The 18,671-nt window shown below is 45.1% G+C and overlaps 1 protein-coding gene across 2 annotated transcripts in view; it reads right to left on the bottom strand.

Annotated features, from left to right (window-relative positions):
• Positions 1-18,671, bottom strand: part of ANKMY1 (ankyrin repeat and MYND domain containing 1) — a 588,784-nt gene that overhangs the window by 474,794 nt on the left and 95,319 nt on the right. The window lies entirely within an intron of this gene.

Raw genomic sequence — 18,671 nt, 5'->3', positions numbered from 1 at the left:
GCTGATACTTTCCGCATTCCTCCGATGTTCCCGCCGGCTTTTTTGGTCGAGGATTCATAGAGTTTGCCGACTTTGGACTTTGCCCACGCAATCTGGCCCGACCACCGCCACCGGACACCGCTTATCACGTACGGTGAGACGACCTGGGACTGGACCGGCGCCTGGGGAAATGTGACCGGACGTGGAGTGGGCGGCCCGGCGGAGCCTTCTTCGCGACGGAGAGAATTCCGGTACGATTGGGTCCGGGCTGGCGTATCTTCCTTTGTCCTCCCACCAGCGGTCAGAGCGGTATCCGTTTGAGGGCGCCCACCACCCGCATTGCAACACAGCCGAGGGCTCTCCCATCGTGTGAGCCCCGTCTAGCGAGCAGTAACCCCTCTTGCCTTAACTACTGTTCCTCCATCCCGTGGAGTCGCCCTCACCCCTCCGAGGTGGGCTAACGGCAAAACTGGTACCGGTGCCGGTCTACCTCGCCGGAAAGGCGGAAGCCGCCATATCCCTGACGCAAGCTTCCCTGCCTACTGTCGAGCTGGAGGGTGTCCCGGTGGCGCCTTTACATACTGTCGGCATGCTGAAGCAGGGAGCAGACCTGACCTATGGTGATATCCTTCTAGCCCTGGGGGACTTGCGGGCGACATGGTGCCAACGCACTCGAGAACTGGAGCGGAAGATCGATGCCGCTATGCCACCCAGGGAACTACTGCGGTTGTCTGACCCCCCAAGGCCTCTCATTCCCTTCGAGGCGGATACAAATTGGCGACAGGGGGATACTGTGGAACGTCCTCTCCCTGGTTACAGTGTCGAGGGTTCTTTTAAGGACAAAGTTGCAGATACAAAGCTCCCTTCCACTTTACAAGCCGAGACTCTGCCTCTGCAAGTGTTGCCATGTCTGCCTCAACATCGCCGGAGTGTGAGCCGTTCTGTGGGGAAAACTGTGTTTGTCACTATCGATGTGGTGATGGTCTATGACTGGGAACTTTCGCTTCTTCTCCCTCTGCGTCATCGTTGCCGGGAGCGGCCATCTTGCTCCTTTGTTCTGCCTGAGGTACACTCCCTGCGGCGGCCATGTTTGGTGGGGTCTCCGCGTTCAGGCCAGGGTTGAAGTTGCCACCCTTGATGATCCTGCCTGACCGCCTGGCATGACCCGGACTAGAATATCTGTTTATGTATCGGTTGTGCCGCATGTGTGTAATTTGCTACTGTTTCTTGCGGGGGTGGATCTGTGGGGCCGCTTAGGATCGGGCCGGGGCTGGGCGATTCCCTTTAGTCTGCTGTACGTATTGGCGGGCGGGGACTAGGACGGGACTGCTAATTGTCTGCTTTACTCGCACATTTGGAATGGAGTCTCCCCACCTGCCGTCTTGCTTGCTACTTCAGTTGTGCTGATGATATTCAGGGTGGGGGACGCTTAAGGGGCTGTGGTGACCGGGAGTATGTGAAAATTCCTCCTCCTGCCTTCTCTGGGAGTCGGAGACTGGGAGGTTATTTCCCACTCTCCAGACTCTCTTTCCTACTTGGGGTTCATTTGGGGCGACAGGCATGCCTATTGGGGGGGGGTGGGCCGTGGCCTTCCGCTGGTATGCAGGGTGGGGGGATGGGATGTGTTCTATGTCTTCTTCGTCTCTATGGCCCTCTTTCTCTTTCTTTCTCTCTGCCTCTTCGGTTTCTTTCTCTTTTATGTTTCCTTGTTTCTTCGGAGTCGGGGTTCAGTGTTAGTAGGGAGTTTATTGTGTTCTATCATTCTGTGGTATAGTGTATGCTCTTAGTTCCTGGATGGTGGCCACCTGTTTCCTTACCAATGCCTTCCTATATAACGCCTCCTTCTGGGTGCTCCGTGAACAGTGATGTCTCTCCTGGTCAGTGATTAGCTTCGACTCCTTTCGATGTTCACTACATCGTACTCGACTACACCATAAAATTAAACCTTTTCTTATCCTGACATTATTGTTCTATGTTTTCCAATGTCATAGCGGCCGGCCCCGAGGGGTTGTAGGCAGACGCTGTGTATTGTGCATCTACCGAAATAAAGGTTTTTAAAAAAAAAAAAAAAAAAAAAAAAAAAAAAAAAGCATTTGCAATGCAATTGGTCTCGCCTTTGGGATCTTATATGTATTTATCTATGCAGCACATTAGCCTGGGTGCTGAAACATCTACTGTTCTTTAACATGGAGGGAAAGTAAGCACCAAACTGCGTGACACGCCAGGTATAGGAACACATGGAGAGAAATATAGCCTTTCAGCGGGAAATGGTATAGTCCAAAGCTCTGTTTTTAATATAAAATCAGGGCCTTCTGTGGTCATATCACTGAAAATACAAGATTTGAAAAAAAATATTATTGTCTACGGGTACTTGTGGAAGACAATGTTTAATGGACTGGAATCTAGAGAATGCTAAAGTCATTCTGGTATTTTACTGACCTCTGCTGGTCGTTTTTAATCAAGATTGTTAAATAGAGGCAGTTGAACAGAAGAAAAGCCCCTAGGCGGAAGCAGACAAGTCAGTACATGCACATAAGTATATACTAAAGTATATATACAAGAGGTCTTAAATGCTCAACCTAAAAAGGATGTCCTTAATAGTAATCAGTTAAAGAATTCAATTCAGACAAGCAAAAAGATGGTAAAGAAGCTATGCTCCAGGGGAGGAACAAACACGATAGATAAGATAAGACAAGGAAAGCAACCGAAAAAGAAGCAAGATAATAAGAGTGTCAATGAATCCAACAAATGGTACGCAATGGGTGGGTTCTAAACCCACTAGTTTCTTGGCAACCCCACACTAGGTATTTTGCAAGTAGGCAGTTTGCGTTGTTTGGCAGATGAGACCTAAAAAGAATGCTTCGGGGGAAAGGTATTGTGCCATGCAGCTATTTAGCATTTTTTTCAGCACATTACATAATCGTATGGTAATACAAAAGTAAAATGCCTGTGAAAAGATCTAACATTTATAAAGCAGACCAAGCAATAACCAAATAAGCTCTGTGACATGTTGTAAGGTTTAATACCAGCGTAGAAAACAAAATAGAGCAGATTGATAAGATAAATACATTTATTCAACAGTATAAACAAAAATGGATAGAAATAAATTAGATGATTTAAGTAAGGAGGCATCAATATTAAATACCACACATGCTCTATATCTATTCAATCCATAGTATTAAATAAATGTGTAAACTATGAAAATGAGTAGCACATGTACATCGTCTACAGGGATGCAAGGGAGCATAAAGGGTAGAGGCTCATTTTTAAAGCAAAGCGCAAAAGAGAACGTACCCTAACGTTTTAGAGGATAATTATATTTTAGGGAAAAGAGGTGGTTTTATGCTCATTTGAGAATCAACATCTTTCCAAGTCACTATCACTACTTTCCTTGTAGAGCCCTCTGAAGGAAGAGCAATGCTGCAGTGAAGCCGAAAAGGCGTTTACAAACTGCATTGTACGTAGTGAGAGTTAAAGGTGTCGGTGCTTAGAGTAAGTAGCATAATACCTATAAAGGAGCATGATTGTAATAAGACTAGCAATTTCCTGAAATATTTAAATGGGAATTTTGGTTTTCACTTGAATACCAAGTACAAGACATTAAAGAAGGTTTTAGATAAAGTGAAGCGTATACATAAAGATGTAACAACTTTGATTTCAATCAATCAATCAAGAAAGCTTTATTCGACTGTTATGAATTTCATTTCAAGACCGGAGGCTACCATTATGCATATAACTTTTAATACGTCTCCAAGCAGCCGCATACAAGATAAGTGTTCCACAATAGAATATTCAAAACAAGTAAAAGGCATGAGCTCCTAGGAAACAGCATCTTTTGAATGCGGCTCCAAGCAGATAAGTTCATTCGCTTTCTTCTCATTTGATAATACCATACTCTGTGTATTAAGTAAATCTTATTTATGAGATCATGCCTTTTACTTCATTTTAATTATTCTAACTGTCTCTTTCCATTGATTTTACACTATATTTAACGTTATGCTACATTTTGAAAGCATGCGCTTTTGATTTAATAACGTACCTCTGCCTCCACCGGCTTCTTCCCCTCACTCGCACCATCTCGCGTCCCATGTTCGCTTAATTTGCCAAATGTTTGTCGAATGGATGCGCATCTGATTTAACCGCGTACTTCTTCCTCAATGGCTTCTACCCCTCACTCGCGGCGTCCCGTGTTTCATGTTTTCTTAAGAGTTCCCCCACCGGTCTCCAATTTACGGAGACCGGCGCCGATTCTCTCTTCCCCCACCGCTCTCTCGCGCATGGCCCGCTTCGCATCCAAAAATATTAGAGAAAGATACCCTGGCAACGCGCGCGTCGCACAGACGCGTTGCCACGGACCTTTCATCAAAACCAACAATTTCCCCGTTTGACCAGCTGATCCAACGCTCGAGCCCTCTGTCAGTTGCTGGCGTCTCAGGATCAGCTGGTAACCTTTCCATTTACCATTTACCAGCCCTCCTATTTAAAACCCCTTTATAATACTGGCAACTCTAGAATTATATATAAAAAAAAGAAAAAAAGCCCTTTAGCATTTTCATTTTGTTCTCTCTCCACTTGAAATATTTATTAAAAAAAAAAATCTTTATCAAAAGAATCATTGATTTACCACCATAATATATAATTAAAAAAAAGAAAAAAAAGGGAAGCAAATAGAGTTAACATTGGGTGTCATCCCTCTACCTTAAAATATATATATATATTAAAAGCTTTACGCTACTTCTATTCCATTACTTTAATTTAAGTTATGCCTGACTTAGACTCTGATGACGCTAGCGCACCTATTCCCAGTATGGATAACCAGGCCTTCAAGAGCATCATCCATAATGAGATGAGATCCTGCATGCTGGAAACCTTATCCAAGGTGATACCACCCAAAAGATCACCCCCTATCTTGGTGGATGAATCCAGCGAAAACCCTAATAATCCTTCTGACGATCTCATCGAAATAAGGGGGAAAAGACTAAAAAAGAATAAACACATCGAGCATAATACCCCCAAGAGCACTTCAGGAGTTCTAAACTCCACTAATTTATCGTGAGGTCACCGCACCTCAACTTCATCGGGTGTCCTTAGCGGCACAATTTATAAAGGTGTCCTTAGCGGCACACAATTTATGGGTGTCCACAACGGCACAAACTATCCTAGTGCTCAACATAAATTGATACAAGATGATGATGACTCATTACACGATGATGGCTCTGAGCCTTTTGATGAATTTGTCTTGGACCTAGATAACGATGATGAAGATTTTTACGATCATTTTTTAGAAGAAGATCTTCCATCGACTTCCAAAGACGTTATTCTAGACCCCACAGGAGAAGAAATGTTCTCTCCCCTCAATCTAAGACACCCTCGCAGTTCTGAATGGTACCCACAGGACCATGTCAGCCAATTCATTAAGAAATGGATTAGAAATAATTTGGAGAGAGATACACGTAACCTACTCAGAGCAGAATGCTCTAGACCCTGCATTGACGATAAAGTCTGCCAAACCCGCAATCTCGATCCAGAACTTATTAAACATCTTTTTAAACTTGGAAGAGATCCCAGAAAAGGAATGGAAAGGTCCCTTGAAGGTTGCCAGGACCGCGTACACGATATTCTGGGCCCTTTGGCAAGGATCATTGACTCAGCAGAAGAGAGCCACAACAATGGCACACCCCTAGACACCGAAGCAATTAGAGGTTGGTCACAGAGGGCACTGATCCTATTGGGCAACACCAACGCAAGCTTAAATTCTGAGAGAAGAAGAGTCGTCCTCACTAAAATCAGTCCTAAATTGGGCGACCTTGCTAATAAAGAACCCTCTGTCAATCCTAAAGGCTTGCTTTTTGGAGAGGACCTCATCAAGACACTCGGAAAGTACGTCCTGACATTTACAGCCTTGGACAAGACACACCTAAACATGAGAAGAGTCTTCAACAACAACCTTTTTGGCAGGGCTGGAAGAAGGGGCTCTCTTCCGGCCGCTTTAATCGTAGGCCCTATCCAAGGTCAAGAGGATTCTGCAGAGGCTACCAACCCTCCAATACTCCTCAATTCTACCCTCAAAGAGGAAGAAACACACGCTCAAGAGGATTCAGAGCAAAAGGAATCTCCAACGACAACACCTCCCAGAGTGAGTACAACTTTTGCCTTCCCCCCCCCCATCTTTCTCACAAGGTCGGAGGCAGATTAACATTTTTCTATCAGAACTGGGAATTGATTACTCGAGACCCTTGGTTCCTAAATACTGTGAAGGGGTTTACAATAGATTTTACTCAGACCCCGTTTCAATCTTCTTTCCCCAGGGATATCCCCCTCTCCCTAGAACAGGAGAAAATAATAGAAGAAGAGATTCACTCTATGCTCGAGAAAGGTGCAATTCTAGAAGTTCCCATAGAAACCCTTACCTTTTTATGCACTCTCTTCCTTGTCAAAAAGAAAGACAAGGGTTGGAGACCTGTTATAAATTTAAGGGAACTCAACAAGTTCCTTGTCTACAGACATTTCAAGATGGAAGGTATCCATCTTCTCAGAGACCTTCTTCTGAAAGACGACTGGCTAGTCAAGTTAGACCTAAAAGACGCTTACCTATGGCCAAACATCATCAACCCTTTCTCCAATTTATGTAGAAGAACCACCTTTTCCAGTTCCAAGCACTCCCCTTCGGTCTCTCCTCAGCCCCTTGGTGCTTCACCAAGGTAATGAGATCAATCGCTTCCTCAATAAGAGAAAAGGGCATTTGTTTAATCATATATCTGCACGACATCCTCATCCTTTCCCAGGACCAGTCTCAACTCATTCGAGACTTGAAATTTGTAATAGATCTTCTTGAGAACCTAGGCTTCATTATAAACGGAGAGAAATCGATCCTAACCCCCTCCCAATCCCTGGAGTTTCTAGGCTTCACCATAGATACCTCAAACTGTCTTCTTTTCCTCCCACCCAAAAAAATCTCAAAAATCAGGAAGGAGATAAGACATGTCTTGAAACAAGACAGCCTATCCCTAAGAGAACTCGCCAGACTTCTCGGTCTCCTTTCCTCTTCTATCCAAGCTATCTTCCCGGGCCCTCTCAATTACCGAGACCTTGAAAGAGTAAAAGAGAAAGCCTTAAGATCAGGATTTTGGTACTGAGATCTCATTTCTCTCGATCAAGAAGCCACAGCGCAACTCACCTGGTGGCTAGAAAACCTGGATGCCTGGAATGGCAGAGCAATTTTGGCTCCGCACCAGAATTCATTCTGTAATCAGACGTGAGCCTTCATGGTTGGGGAGCATGTCTCCTAAACCAGAATACTGGTGGCGTTTGGTCTCAAGAAGAATCCTTCCACCATATAAATTACCTAGAACTCACAGCCGGACTCTATGCTCTGATGAGCCTCAAACATTCTCTTCAAGGCAGATCAGTAATTCTAAAAATTGACAATATGTCCGCGGTTGCTTATATAAATCGTCTGGGAGGCACGAAATCTGCGGATCTCTCTAATTTAGCCATAAAGCTTTGGATGTTCTGCCTGGAACACAAGGTCACCCTGAAAGCCGAATATCTCCCAGGAAAAACCAATATTTCTGCAGATTGGAATTCGAGATTCCTCCTAGACCGCAGCGACTGGAAACTAAATGTTTCAATATTCAACTCCCTCAACAATTTTTGGGGTTCTTTTCACTTAGATCTCTTTGCCAGCAGATTGACTTTCCAATTGAAGAACTACTTCAGCTGGATGCCCGACCCGGGTGCTCTAGCGGTCAACGCTTTCCTTCAGTGTTGAAAGGGGAGCAACGCTTATGCCTTTCCCCCCTTCTCAATGATCCAGAGAGTTCTTCAGAAGGTGAGACATCAACAATGCTGCATAGTCATAATTACCCCCTTCTGGCCATCTCAAGCATGGTTCCCCACTGCCTTGGAACTAGCTTACGACCTCCCCTTCCTAATTCCTTCCCTACCGGACCTTCTTACAGACGCAGACGGTCTAATTTACCCATTAGTTCAGACAGGAACTTTGAACCTTCTTGCCTGGAGAGTGTCAGGAGATCCAACCTACTCTCAAAACCTTTGTCATCTGCTGCAACTCTTCTCGGAGAATCATGGACCCCCGGCACACATTACAGATATAACAGCATTTGGAAAGCATGGTCACGTCGGTGCATGGAATGGAACCTGGATCCCGTGGAAGCACCTATCGCTGACATAGTCAACTTTCTCATTGAACAATTTGATCGAGGCCTCAGCTATATATCTATTAATTGTTACAGGTCCGCTATCTCCGCAGGCCATTCTCTCGTCAATGGTAAGACGGTTGGTAAAAACCCTATTATCTGTAGAGTCCTCAAAAGCATCAGAATCAGGAATCCTCCAAAACCCAGATACCAGAATCTCTTGGATGTTAATCTAATCCTTGATCTCTTTTCTAACTGGTCAGACAACATTCACCTTAATAGGAAAAACCTCTCTATCAAACTGGCCACTCTACTTTGCCTAATTTCATATCGGAGAGTTTCTGACGTGAAAACCCTCAAAATCTCATTTAGGTCCTACAACATGTTTGGAGTCAAATTCGAACTCTTTAAAAGAACTAAGACTATGTCCGACTCCATTTTCTATCCACGCTTCGACTCATGCAAAAAACTTTGCATAGTCGACTGTATGAAGGAGTATGACCGCAGAACGAATCACCTTCGCCCTCCAGATACTAACGAACTATTTATCTCCTTTGTTAAACCACACAAAGCCATTTCCTCTACTTCCATCTCTAGATGGGTCAAAATAGCTATGAGGCTAGCTGGCATTGACTTGAAGTTGTTCCAAGCTCATTCTATCAGGGGCGCTATGGCCAGCAAATCTTTTTGGTCTGGAGGTAAGTTAGAAGACATTTTAAAAGCCGCAGACTGGTCTAATGCTACTACATTTGCTCAACATTACTGTAAACCAATTACTCATATGTCTGATGTCGTATTACACGGCTAAAAACATGCATAATGGTAGCCTCCGGTCTTGTAATGAAATTGCGATTCTCCTATTAACATGACTAGAGAATCTGGATTTCATTAAAGACTCGGAGGCTAACATTATCCCTCCCACCCTTTACCCCAAAGGTTTATTCTTTACCTTAAGTTCACCTTAATGTTATATCCATCACTGAATGCGATTATTATAATTTTTTAAGACTAGACTATTAATTATTTACCTTTGACTGTTGTACATTTTCCATTTTACCTAACTCGCATATATGTTCTCCCCTTACAGGAACATCTTCGCTACATTACTTTGTTTTATCTTTTCGACTCGACCTTTTGAGAATGCATTTACTTACCTTCTCATGTCACTTTTTTTCAGATAATCTCTAATCATCTGTTGCTGTCTGCGTGGTATTTGCTAGGCCCCACACCCCGGCTCCATACATTGCTGATGTAATGCACTTTGCTTTATAAATTTGAATCAACTCCCCAGAGGGTTTCCGACCTAATTTCTTAGAAAACGTTGCCAAGGCATTGGATGACCGGATAAACAACAATTTTTTTGCGGTTATTGTTTGAACCCATGATTCGTTTTGATTGAACAATACATCCAAATATGAAAAGTTCTTAGTTGTAATTAGCTTCTGTCCCTTTACGAAAATATCTTGTGCTCTCATGGTCCCTTGGCCACTTCTCATTATATATGTTCTAGAAATGTTAATGTTAAGGCCTAAATCCTTCAAAAAAATAGAAAATCCATTAAGGACCCTTTGGAGAGCAATTTGGGTTCTTGCCAACAAAACTGCGTCATCCGATAAAGAAGTGCCGGGATTGGTCGGCCTGCAACTTGGGGAGTTCATGTGTAGTTCTTACTAATGCTTACCCTAAACCATTATTATACAAATTAAAAAGAAAAGGGGCCAGCACACAACCCTGTCTCACCTCCCTTCTGACAGGAAAGGTAGCCGTACGTTCCCCCCCTCGTCCAAAGCGTACACTAGCTGACGCCCTGCTATAAAGGTTTCTTAGAAAAGCAATAATTTGGGGGTCTACTCTCAGGTCCTCGAGAACCTCCCACAGTCGTGCATGCTTCACAGAGTCATAGGCCGCGGTTAAGTATAAGAAAGCCATATACAATCTACCCTTTTTTTGCCTTGGTGTACTTTCCTATAAGCAGGGCCAGATTTAAACACTGTTCTGTTGTTCCGAGCCCCTTGCGCAAGCCATATTGTAAGTCTGTTAAATATGGTTTTCTTCTGCCCAATTCTGCAGGTGCTCTAAAATCAAGCGGACCACCACTTTAACCATGGAATCTAATAAGGAGATTGGTCTATAGCAACCCGGGTTATGGCGGTCCCCTTTTTTAAAAATAGGAACTACTATTGACACTCCCCAAGTCTTGGGCAATTGAGTTTGGCAGCTGGCATTAATGAACTGCGTTATAATAGGCCCCCATAACGGAGTGTTCGATTTAAACAAGTCTAGAGGGATGCCGTCAGGCCCAGGCGCTTTTCCGATGTTGCTCAAATGTAAAGCTCTATTCACTTCAACTAGAGGGAATTTTAAGTCGGCGTTATGATAATTACTCTCTAAATTATCGTCAGATACAGTACAGGAAATATCAGTGCCATTATATACCTGAAATACCCAATCCATTCCTCCTCCGAGATAGCAATTGTTATTGATGGGCCATCCTGAGTGGTTAGGAATGGTGTCTTCACGGCCCCCCAGAAAGCTGCACTATCTTTCAATACGGCTGCTGTATGTAGGGTTTCCCATGCTTCATCTCTCAAGGTATTCTTTCTTTCCTTTATTGCCTGTCTATATTCCATTCTTGCCAATCTAATATTACTCGTTATTCTAGGTTGCTTATGTAATTCAGCTTTCAAATTAGAGTATGCTTGGGTACATCTTGAATTAAACCAGCCCGGGTCCTTATTTTTCTTAGGGTGTTGTGTTAATAATAACTCCCTAAGCGTGTTCGATACTTCAACGTAGGATGCTACAATACTTGCACTAGGGGCTATCTCAGATAGGCATACCTCAATGGCTGATTTACAATTTATCACAAGAGATCTAGTTATTACTACAGGGTCCACTTTTGACCATTTTAGTGTATAACCATTAGTTTTATCTAGTTTAATTTCGTCCGTAGCCTCTCTATCCTTATTATTCCTGTTAGCCTTATTTGAGGGCAATGTAACCTCAGGAGTAGTGGAAAATGATCGCTCAAGGGATTCTCGCCAACCTCAAAACAAAGTAGTCTAGAAGCATAATTGTATGAAACTAAAATGTAGTGAATTGTGGAAAAACCCCTACCGTTGTAGGAATAGAGCATTATTACTGGGGGCTCCAAAAGCTCATTTACAAAACCTAATTCATTTATATCTAAAAATTCATTAAACAACTCCCCCGCCGCCGTATGAAAAAAATTGGTCATATGGGTGTCTTCTTCACACACATGGCCACATAATCTATTATCCTCAACGGGGCACACTGCGCAGTTAAAATCACCCATCATTATTATCATTACATCTGCTGATTTAACATTACAGATCGCATTTAGATCCCCACTCAGGTTTTTTAACACCTGGCAGAGTTCAACTGGAATAATATTATTATAATAATTTACAAAAACTACACATAAATCCGTACTTAAAAACAATTTGATTATCTGATAAAAACAGTTCGCCAGAAATAACTGTATTTTACTGATTGCTAGTTTATTGGAAAATATACATACACAGGCCACCCTTTAGCCTTCCCCCAAGGCCCTTCACGGCCGGTGTATTAAAATTTTTAAAACCATTAATATGGAATGAATCACTAGACCAGGTTTCCTGTAAGACTATAATGTCTCTATCTTGAATGGATTCATACCATGCTGGGTTATCTATTTTTGACCGCAACCCTGCAATATTCCATGAAATGATATCAAAGGAGGGCACATCGCTAATCTGTATGAGTGGGGATGGTGCAGGCCTACAATTATTAATCTCACCAGAGCAGGTCGGTTTTAGCATTTGTACTGGGGGGTTCCGGTTTATAGAGGAAGACACCTCATTTCCGGGATCTGGACCCCACACTTGTTCACCCTCTACTCTTTGCTGCGTACTAACATCACATCCCGGGTCGCTTGACTCCGATTGACTCTCCAATGCTAAAATATCCACACCATTGGCCGTTACTGTCCCAGCATTCTCGGGCAAACAGTGATCACCAAGAGTCAGTCAGTCAATATCACCCAAGGAGCTAAAAACATCAAATCGATTACCAGTCGGGATGGAGAATCTTTGATGAACCGCCCCAAACGGGTGCTCTATCTCTGTGGGGTATTGTGGGCACCAGGGTGGTTGGTAAAAGAAGCCCAGAGGTAGGATATTTATCCCCCTGGGAGTGATAGGTCTAGAACCGGCTCTCTCCAATATAGTTTGAATCGTTTTAGGTGATCTAAATGTTAAGACTATACAATCTCCAGGCATAGATTTGCTAGATCTACCTAACCATGCAATTCTTCTAGCCATCTTGAACTCTGCAAATAATGTATTAGTAAGTCCCGTCCTTATCCCTAAAAAGTGAAGGGACTTGTTTCTCAATGTTGTCCAATGCTCCACTTCACCTGTTGGTAATGGGGGGACATTCGCTAGAACAACAGTATATAAAGTTGCGTCCGTGGGGAGATACAAATTCCTAGTTTAAAAAACCCTTCCCGTCTCGAGGTTACATGTTCTGTCAAATTTAGGGGCTTATCTTTACCTCCTTGTGTTTGAATGTCCTTCCTTGAGACAGTCTGCGTGGAATCGTTTGCCGCCTCCCCTCTCCCTTGTGAGATACCCTGTCTAATATGAGTTACCTGGAATGTATTTTGGGATGAATGTGGTTCGCTTTCACCCAGCTGGTCTGTCCTTATTGGGGCTTTTGGGCTAATCAAGTTTGATTGTGTCTGCTGCTGATGGACAGTCCCCCTCTCACGATTATCTACGAGATGGCTACCTGGCATGGCTCTTATTGTACTAGATTGTGCCGGTTGATGACTGCAGTTGCACACCGTGGTGGTAGTGTTTGCTAAATTCTCTAATATAAGCATCCTGCTTTCAATTTGTGTAAGCATTAGTTTCAGTAGGTTAAGCAGGGTACCTACGGTAGATTCAAGTTTTTCCCAAAATTCCTCCTGCCCGTTGTCTACCTGTAAGCCTAGACGGTCTTGGGCACTCGGGGTTGTAATCTGCTCCTGGTGGAGTACCTTTTCCACGGGCTTAATCTTATGAGCCTGACCTTTTGCAATTTGTCTTTGTTGGTTAATACCCTGCCCCTTCTTCTTTTGGTTGGGGGAGTAAAACTATCGCAATCAGTGGATTTCGCCTTTTGGCCTCTAGTGGTCACATTCAGCCTGGGCCTTTTATTACTGGTATCTAAAACCTTAGATGTAGCAGTGTCCTCTGTATCTGCCGCTGTTGACTGAGGCATTGAAGTAGTAGGTAAACTACTGCTCTGAGTACTGTTTGCTATGTGGGAACTTACTACAGGGCAGACTGGGGGGTATTGAGGTTCTAGAGAGAGCCTATGCTCCGTGAGCTGTATTTCATGAATAAGCTCTGACTCTGCCCTCGTTAAAAACGCATCTAAAGTCCCCACTACTCCCCACCCAGTGAGGGATTTTCACCTACTCATACTTAATTGTAATCCCTCCGCGCAAGCAAGTTTGCATATACAAGTACAACACTGGTCACTTGATTACCACCAATGCTATCCAGGTACGAAATGAAATGTCAATACTGTGGCCCAGGCCGACCTCCACCGAACTCGGTCTCGGGCGGGCTTAGACTAATAAGTTCTTGCTTCAGTATATGTGGGTCCAGATGGAAGAAATAAGTCACTTGACACAGTACCTTTTTGGGTTATAGATGGTATATCGCCCAGTCTGGCAAGTAGGTGTAAGGGGGGTGGCCCTGCCTTTTCCTGGCAATGACCGGCAAGGACGGGCCCACCCGCGTGTGCGTCCCGCGCCGCGGGTCCTCCACCGGTCTTTACTGGCATCCACTGCCCCTCCTCTACTTCCTATAGGGCTCAGGGGTAAAGTGCAAGGTGCTGACAATGACCAGGAACAGGAAAGTGACGAGTGCTTTCTCCCGCGCCGCGGGACCTCCGCAGGTCTTTTCTGGTGTCCACTGCCCCTCCACTCCTTCCTCTAGGGCTCAGGGATAAAGTGCAAGGTGCTGACAATGACCAGGAACAGGAAAGTGACGAGTGCTTTCTCCCGCGCCGCGGGACCTCCGCAGGTCTTTTCTGGTGTCCACTGCCCCTCCACTCCTTCCTCTAGGGCTCAGGGATAAAGTGCAAGGTGCTGACAATGACCAGGAACGGGAAAGTGACAAGTGCTTTCTCCCGCGCCGCGTGACCTCCGTCGGTCTTTTCTGGCGTACACTGCCCCTCCTCTCCTTCCTCTAGGGCTCAGGGGTAAAGTGCAAGGTGCTGACAACGACCAGGAACGGGAAAGTGACGAGTGCTTTGATTTGATAAAATCGGAGATTATCCAACTTTCGAATGAGATAGCGGGTGGCAATCATCAGCAAAGCCTATATATCAGGCTTTTGTTTGGAGAAATGACTGATAATGGTTGGTTGACTTGTCAGATCTCTCCTAAATGCAAAATCAAAATCACGAAGCAACACATTGGATTACAAGGATATGGAAGATGGAAGCAGCACCCTGTAATGGTCAAACTGCATTACCAGACCCAAGCTGCACCCTTAAATAAGGTGTTATGAAGATTGGTTACAGAAGATGAAGTTTGTATTGCAAGACAAAAACGTAAAAGCTATACGCACCAAAATACTACATAGTAAAACACTTCTGGCAGAAAGCCTTGCATCTTTAAGAAAGCCTTTGTGTGTACTTCTCTTTATGACACAATGTTATACAAAAATGTTACCAAGACAGCAGAGTAAAACAAATAAAAAAAGAGAACTATTAGTGTTCAGCACGGTCTCATTATGAGCGGTTAAGTCACCATAAATGTAAGCACTAAACAAAAAAAGGAAACATTAGCAATTCAAAAGTTATTGTGTCAGCAAACAAAATACATCAAAAATATGTTCTGGATATCAATTACACGCTACAGTCATGTCGCATCTGCAGTTGAACAAAAGGACTACTTCAAGCCCCATCTCTAAAACTTAATTGTAAAAGAATCTAGACAATGGAGCATCTTCAAAAATCTATGGCCTTGATGGACAGCGCATCAATACAGTGGCAAACTATGAAAAACACAGTTAATTTAATGGCTGAAGGGGAAAGACAACCGAAAGTACACACCGAGACTGTGGTAATTCATATTGCACTTTTTATAAGTGGTAATATGAGGTGAATCAGAATGACGTCCGTAAAAGTAACTGAACATGTTAAAAGACGACTAATGCACTACTTGATGAAAATTAATTTGTCAGGAGCTTCCATGTAGTTAGACGATGGAGCCCAGATCACGATTTATTAACTATTAATAGAACAAGTGCTTTTTAAGATCGTGTTACACCACCAATTGGGTAAAGCACAATAGCATAGACATAAAGGTATATGCCTTGTCTGTGCAAATAGCTATTAAAGTGCATTCATCTAACACACGGCCTAAAAACGTAATGCGCCCGTGCCGATGAAAAACAAGCATTTGCAATGCAGGAGGTCTCGCATTTGTCAGAGTTAGAGCTATTGACACTGTAAATGACAATGGGCCATATGTAGGAAACACTTTTGCGATCGCAAACACTGCGAATCGCAAGAATCTTGGTGTTTGCGATCGCAAAACCGACTGCATCTATGTAGGAGAGGTGTCCGCCGCAAAAAGGAGCGAATCGCTAAGTTAGCGATTAGCAATTTTGCGGAAAGCTCAGTTTGCGAATAATTTAGCGGAATCGCAATCTGCATCGCAGTTTTTGCGGAAATCGCAATTACCGACATCGCAAATTGCATATTCGCTGATAGCGATTCCTCAAAAATCGCAGCTTAGCACTTCTCAATTACCACCAACTCTGAGCAGGTGGTAACCAAGTGCAACCTATTTAAACAGGCCCACAATGCCACAGGGACTTCACATTATGGCTGGGCTGTACGTGATAGCCAGGAGGCTGCGAATCAAGGATACCATGCAGAGAAGGAGACGCCAGGAAAGGATCTACAGAACACGCATCACCCTCTTCCAACTGACCGATGAGGAGATCCATGTGAACTACAGGCTGCACCCACACAGCATCCTGGATTTAATAGAGGAGCTGACACCCATACTTCAACACCCCACACGCAGGGCACACTCCATTCCCACCCATGTGCAGGTGCTGCGCTGTGCTCACTGCACCTCCTGGCATCAGGGAGTTTTCAGGGGGTCATTGCCACAGCAGGTGGTGTCTCGCAAAGTGCACTGTCGCGCTTCCTCCACGCTTTCTTGGATGCAATGGTACAGAGGCTGCATCACCACATACAATTTCCTAGCACACCACAGGCACTAGATCAGACCAAGCAGGATTTCTACCAAATTGCACAATTCCCCCATGTCATTGGCTGCGTAGATGGGACCCATGTCGCAATCTCTCCCCCATCACATAATGAGTATGTATTTCGCAACAGGAAGTCATATCATTCCCTGAACGTCCAGGTAGTGTGCAATGCCCAACATTTAATCACTGATATTGTGGCCAAATACCCTGGAAGCACACACGACTCATTTATGTTTCGCCACTGTGCATTACATTGCAGACTCACAAATGGTGACTTTGGAGAGGGCTACCTGCTAGGTAAATGCATGCCAAACACACACAGTGGCAGTAGAGTGATGCAGTGGCAGGACACTATTGACCCTGAATCTGCTTATGCCCCGCAGGTGACAGTGCGTATGCTGTACGAGACTACATCCTCACACCGTACCTGAATCCAGCTACTGCAGGTGAAAGGAGGTACAACAGCGCACACAGAGCCACACGCTGTGCCATTGAGAGGACCTTTGGAATCCTAAAGAGCCGTTTTCGATGCCTCCATAAGAGTGGAGGAGCGCTACATTACAGCCCGGAGACATGTTGCAAAATTGTGGTTTCCTGTGCTATGCTACACAACATCGCTACCAAAAAAGGAACCCCAGTGGACCTGTTAGACTCTGAATCATCAGATGAGGATGAACCAGCACCACATCGCGGTCCCGCAGGTGGTGATGGTGCTGCTGCGGGAAGCATGAGACGAGACGAGATCACACAAAACTACTTCTAAGTGAGTAAAGAGGACACAATGCGACTGACTTGTTTCTTACAGGGATGTTTATTTCCTTATCTTCAGGAATAAAGGTATCATCCATTGTGACTTTATAGTCCCTGCATGCACTTGTTTGTGACACAGTGCACTAACTAACATCAGCCACTGAGTCATCATTGACTGTGTTGCCTCACACATGGCCATTAGTCCCTTGTGTCCCTTCACCTCCACCGTGCACGGCCTGTTGAGCCTCGCTGTGCCTTCGCACTGCCCTCCCTGGAGTCATCATCCACTTTGCCCTGGCGTGCACTCCGGCGTCTGTCCTGTGGAATAGGGGGAGTGATGCAGCTCCTGCTTGATTGTTCATCAGTGTCCATGGCACCAAGTGTGCCTATGCCACCTGTGGCAGTTGCGCGCATCTGATCCACTGCATGTGTAACTTGCACCAGGACCCTGCCAACGTCCTGGCAGCAGTGGGCCATCTCGTGCTGCATGCTGACACATCTTCTGGCCAGCAGGGATGTGGCGGTTGACTGGCGGTTCACTGCCCTGGTGTATAGGTCCAGCCGTGTGTGTAGGCGATGTCTCTCCCGGCGCCGGGCTGCCCTGTCCCTCACGATCTCCCTGCACAGGCCCTCCAATGCACCAGTCATGGCCATTACACCTGCGCGCAACTCGGTCATGTTGTGGTTATGTGCAACCATTTGCAGTTGGATTGACTGTATCCCCTTTACTTGCAGGCGCTGTTGCTTGAGCATGCTGCCCTCCAGGCCCGAGAACACCGTGTCCTCTTCACCAGGAGCAGTGCTGGTGGACGGGAGTGCCCTGCGTCTCATCCCTCTCCCTACTCTGGAGTGTTCAGGGGACTGTGGTTGGTGCTGTTCTGCACGCTGCCTGTGCACTGGCTGTTGCTCCTCTGCTGTGTCTGGTGCCTGTGCCTCCAACAGTGGTAGTGGTGGTACAACATTGCGGCGCCTGCATGGTGCTGTGCCTGCAGTTCTGGCTTCGCCCTGCTCCTCCTGGCCTGCCTCGTCCTCCATCTCAGCTGTTGCCTCGCATTCAGCCTCACTATCCTGTGTTGGTGGTGGTGCTGTGGATTGAATGGCACACATTAGTTCTGTGTCCTGTGTGGCATTTGTAATGCATTAGTTTCACACAATAAATTCACATGGGTACTATCTGTGTTTGTCACTATCTGCATGATGGAGTCCTCCCTATTCCACCTGGTTGTGTCTCACTGGCACAGTTATCAGTGCATATGACTACGTCTCCCATAATGCATTTCTGGGTGTGCTGTGTGACATGTACTGGAGTTGCAGTCAGGTTGCCTTATGGGGGTTGGGGGTGGGTTGGGGATGCATCAGGGTGTTTTGGCATGCATCTTACCTTGTCTGGTGTCTGTGTGTTCTGAGCTGTCCAGGTCAGCCACTCCACTCACACTCTCAGGCTGCAGTGTGCCCTCCACCAGCTCCTCCAGGGGCGTTGGTTCTGTTGCAGTGGAAG

Source organism: Triturus cristatus, chromosome 11 (genome assembly GCF_964204655.1).
Source record: "Triturus cristatus chromosome 11, aTriCri1.1, whole genome shotgun sequence".
Lineage (NCBI taxonomy): Eukaryota > Metazoa > Chordata > Amphibia > Caudata > Salamandridae > Triturus > Triturus cristatus.
This window is presented reverse-complemented; position numbering and strand designations above follow the sequence as displayed.